This window comes from Neopelma chrysocephalum, unplaced genomic scaffold, assembly GCF_003984885.1.
Source record: "Neopelma chrysocephalum unplaced genomic scaffold, ASM398488v2 Primary Assembly neopelma1_24, whole genome shotgun sequence".
Lineage (NCBI taxonomy): Eukaryota > Metazoa > Chordata > Aves > Passeriformes > Pipridae > Neopelma > Neopelma chrysocephalum.
In genome coordinates this window covers 46,797,420-46,802,931 of record NW_020897693.1, presented here as the reverse complement: position 1 = coordinate 46,802,931, position 5,512 = coordinate 46,797,420, and positions in this window count along the sequence as shown.

The window sequence follows — 5,512 nt, the reverse complement described above, 5'->3', positions numbered from 1 at the left end:
AGTCTGGTCTCTATGAGACTATGACTCTTCCTGAGGGTTGTCACTCCAGACTGGGTGTGCAGTGGGAGGCACTCCACCCTCCATTCTTTCTCTCAGGGATAAAGTCCTCTCTACCAGCACAGCCTGTCCAAAGACTCTTGTCTGCCACTGACCCCTTGCCTTAGGATACAGGGAAAGCACACTTACCAGCATGGTAATGGGCAAAGAGCATCCAACCTATCCTTCACTGTTGAAGGGATTGGGTAAGTCCCAGCTCCCCAGTGAGATCAGGCCCCTGTGGAAGCACAGAGTAGGAGGCAGCTGGGAGTTTGGGAAGACAGCACAGCCCGGCAGACAGTGGGGCCAAGCACCACAACACTTTTATCATGAATAATGTGAGAACCTGAGGTCCTAATTCTTTGGTACCACACAGTATCAGCTGTGCTTATGTAAGAGCTTAGATATGCCTAGTAACGATGTGCCTGTGGTACTGAGCCACTGCCCACGTGATTAACAACCAACTCAAATCACATCTACTCCCCTTGCCAATTTAGAGAGACACAGAGCAGTTAAATCCCAGCTTCTGAGCTCCAGCTTTTTCTGAGTAACATCAGCAAATATTCTTATCAGTAATATCAGCAAATATTCTTATCACCGGAGGTCTCTAGCTCAATATGGCCCTGCGGTGGCCTTTAAATCCTCAAGTCTCGCAGGCACTCACAACACAAGCCAGCTAGCAGCAGACATTGTCCTGCAATGGTCCATGCTGCACCTGCAAACAGCATTTTTGCTGGTACTAGGCAGGTGTTTCTCTCTGCTGTGCAGCTAAGCCCTCTGGGGCTAGAAGGAGAACCACAACGCTCTGCTCAAACAGCAGGACTCTGATGTGTTCCCATCCTCTTTCCACTTTAGCTGAAGGGAGGAGAAAAAAGGGGAAGTGAGTTGCTTTGCCAGCCCTGACAGTGAAGGAGTAATTTTCCAAGCTAGAGCCAAGCAGAAGAGGGAAGAAGTGACACAGAGCCTGGTTCTGCCCACCTCCAATTCAGAAAGAAAAGCTCTGCTTAGCAAATGCTGTGCCTTTCAGAGGGTGCTAAACAGCACTGAGCACTCACTCTGGGAGGTAACAAGTCCCAGCTGTTAGTCTGGATCTGCATCTATTCACCTTTTCAGCATTTGCAGTTCATGCATGGGAAGTGGCACTGTACTGTACCAAACCAAGGACACAGAGCTGGGAGGGTATTCGGAAGTCTTTTGTTCCAGAATCAAAAGAAGTCTTTCCTGCCTCCTTCTTGGATTTGATGCTTTAGAAACTGGTTGCTCAGATACCAAACAAATCTTTTGTAGACTCCCTGTTGAAACAAAAGCATAGAATTTTATGCAACCAAATCCCTGCTTTGGACTGTGACCTTACCAGGCCCTATTCATTAATTAGGCTACACTGAAGCTTTACTCAGATCCAAACCCGACACTGATGCAGCTGACCCTGTAGGAGACACCCTTCCAGACAGGACACATAACAAACATGCTGTTTTAATACCATGTTGACCACAAGTGGCCTCGATGACCTAGACATTAAATATGGTGTGGCAGAATGACGTGTGTCCTACCTCTCTAGCTGGTGTCTGGGAAGAAAAAAAATCCAATTTGGCTATCTGAGCCCATGACTTTTAGCTCAGCTAGCAAAAAGCTGGCATGCCCTGTGACAGCAAGTGTTGAGCTCTGAGCCTACGGGGAACCTGTATTCTTTGAAGTATCAAAACATGAAACTAACACCATGCTTGTGGTATTTCTGCCTGCCTTCCTAGATCCCCAGCCTCTGCAACATAAATCTTTATGGAATTATGGGAAAACATAACTCTTTATTGGTTTGTTGCTTACTTTTCTATCACTGTAGGATGTACCTGCCCTGATCATCATGCTGCTCCAAATCCCACATCCTCACTGTAGCTCCAAGTGTGACACTCTGCTGAACTGGTTAGCAAGGGTCACCCCACCCTGCTCACCACTCAGGTTTGCTCCTTTCTGAGCAGCTTTTGAGAACTGCCTGACCACAGTCAGTCTGTCAGCAGCAAAGCTTTAACTCCTGTTTCTTGTTTGCCTCCTCTCCATCTTAATCTGCCTTAAGGTAAAGACAAATTTACTCCTGATCATCCCTTTGGAAAGTGCTGCTACCACAAGAAAACAGGGAGAAATACATAAGATGGTTGGTTTTGGAGACAATTACTAGGTAATAAGTGAAAGGGTTACATCACAGAGCTCAGGCCTGTTGAAATCAAAGACTGTAAGTAAGCATCCACTTGTGGAGGGATCACTTCTGTGAAGAAAGACCACTGGAACCAGCACCTAGAGCTTGACAAAAATGGATTAACTACACAAGTCTAACCATTTTCCTTTTACAAATCTTCCATATTGTTGTAATGCCAAATCATCACTGGTCAAATTAATCTCTCTTATTTATGCTCTTGACATACTGATTCTGAAAATAAAAACAAACAAACCCCTTTATGTTACAGGTATTACAGGTGATGTTACACGTGTTATTAGCCAGCTGATTGCGTTGCTTTCGTGGCTCCTCTACAATAAAGAGCCCTGTTTTCACACAGGCCGTCAATGAGCCCTGAATGTTCTCAAGGATATGACAACTGCTGGAGGACTGATGTGCAGAAATGCTGAGTGTTCACAGCACCAAGTGACTGTATGGGCCACTCACTCAAGCATTGGACCCAATGATCCTTGTGGGTCCCTTCCAACTCAGAATATGCTGTGATTCGGTGTAAATGACATCAAAGAAAGATGCACATTTTCTTCACCTTCAAGATTCCTGACTTTCTGCTAATGTCATTCAGACCTACCAAGCCGAACACAAAAGGACCTAAGAGTACTTAAAGTGAAAAGAAGGTGTTATCACCTACATAAAAGAATCAACCAAAGCAACAAAACATTAAATGGCTCTGATAAATAGATGTTCTCATCACTTTCTCATTACAGTGATTGTTCCCTTTGTCCAATCTGAAAGGCTTCATGGAATGGAACTACCACCATTTCCTGACAACAGCACAACCTACTAAGTCTTATTATAAGGAAATGTTTCCTGCCATTAAGCCTGATTCTTCTTTCCTCATTCTTGTTTCATAGATCAGAATTATTCTCTTCAGTGATCCCTGAAACCATCATCTTACCTCTGCTCTCCTGAGCAGGTATTCTTTAAAGGCTCTTCCACTTTCATCCCCTTCTCCAGGGGGGAGCATTATCGCTGCTCATACTGGTTTTCTCAGAACATCTGTTATGAAATTTAGGTGCTTCCAGCTGTTTTAGTAACCTAGATGTGAACACATCAATATCAGAGGGAAACAAAACTACATTAGCACTACAGGATGCAGAAGAGCTTCACCCCAAACCAGGACCAAAACTGCAAACATTACACAAAACTGACGATGTAGGTCTCCCGTGACTTGACTATCTTTTGAAAAGATAAGCTCCTGTTTTCCAACCAGTGGCACAGAACTGCTTCCAAAGATATCCCTTATGTGAACCAGAGCAGAGACACTGGGATAAAGAGAGGAAAAAAACATGTTTCCTTCCCCAAGTGTCATCCATGGTAAAATTTTATGAGTCATTACCAAAGAAGAAAGACACTCAGTACCTGGCTATCACATCACAGCAAGTAGATGCATTTATTTTGCAAAATCACTCGCTTGGGATGGCTTCCAAAAACATCCCATACTTGGCTGAAGAGAAGCGGAGTTGCCTCCAGGGATGTCATATGGCAAAGTGTTAGATCCTACTAATAATATTCCTGAAGCCATATCCAGGATCCATTGTAATGAAAGCTTTGCCATGGATACATATAGGACTAAATATGAAAGATAAGAGTTCCAATATTCCCTACTTGCCTGGCTGTGTTTTCACAAAATAATTTTTCAAAATAGTCCAAAACAAAAATGTTTTTCTCCCCTAGTCACCACAGTACGGTTATAACTGGGACCAGTTCTTCCTGAGCTTAACATGACAACTGAATTCAGATAGTGTAACTCTGCTATTGGGAAAACAGCTGAAGATAAGCTAAGACATCAATTATACCAGTATTAATAAACAAAAGTAAACTCATTTTCAATAGCTGTCGGATTATTTATTCTTTTTGGAAAAACTATGTACATATTCCCACTGCAGCAGTGTTTGTGAAGCAGCGATTCTCAAGGATGTTCCATCAAGCATTGACAACCAGGCCACATTTGTTTACAGAAGTGTACAACTTCTGCAGTGCTTTTTATTAAAAGCTTGATGGAAAAAGTGCGGGAAAATCTGTAAGAAAGTTCTAGTGGTGACCCAGGACAACCCACTCCAGAATCTGGGGAATTGCTATTTTACATCTACTCACTCTGTACAAGTTAGTAACTGTAAAACTAACAGAGATCAATAATGAAAGGTAAGAATCTTGAATGCAGAATGTAAATAGGGCAATAATATGCAAATTATCTGGGTGAGGGGCCTAATTCTTGGGTTCGTTACACACTGGATTTCAAAATACCCATTTCAAGCTGAAAATCCTTGTCACTCATTAATGTCCTAAAAAAATTGCAGATGGTAGATACAATAAGGGCTGTGCTTCTCCCCTCAATGATAACTTCTTTAACTTTTCAAATGAAAAACTGCATGAGATTTGGTGAAATTCATCATGAAGAGAGCATAGACAAGGTTTCACATGTTATAACTGATCAAGGATGAGATTTATGTATCTGTTACACTGACGCGTTCCACTTTGGCTCACTTCAGGATCTGCAGCAGGGAACTCCAGACCTAAAGGAAGAATCCTTAGAGACAGACCTAAGAAACCACGTATTTGCCAGGATCTGCAAAAGATTCCTATTATTCACCACGGAAGCTGGCAAAACTCACCAGGCAGGGAATCCTATGTAGGCGACGAGCCTGTCCATGCTGCCCAGAACAAATGCGCTAAGGGAGACACTGAAATCTGGGCTCTTGGCAGCACAGTTCTGCAGAGACAATATTATTCTTTAGGTCTCTGAAGGTGACAGCAAGATAGATGCCAACCTGCTTCTAAAACTGGCTTTGAGAAATCACTGGCTGTCTGATTGCGAAATTCAGGGATTGAATGAAGCGTGGCCTTTTAAGTGAAAGCTGAGCTCACCTTGCTCAGTATGCTTTGAAAACTCATCTCGCCCATTAAAAAAAGAAAATACCCAACCAACCATCTGCCACCTTCTGTCTTGAAAGTCTTCTAATAAAATCAGGTTTAAGAAGTTACTATATTGCAAGCAGCCAGGAATGGTGAAAAACATGCTGCAAAAGACTTTGGACAAGGTTTGATACAAAAAACCTGCTGGTTTAACCTTTGGTTTTTTATTTAAACAAAAATTAAAGTAAGAAGAGATGCTTCACTATCTCCCTGGACCTCAACTCCTGTCCTATGGCAATTAGAAGATGGGGAGGAATGAAGGCAGGTGCTCAGAACTGCCTCTACACTCTCCTGAGTTTTCCTCCCAGGAATGCTCCGTATAGGTGCCATGTAAAC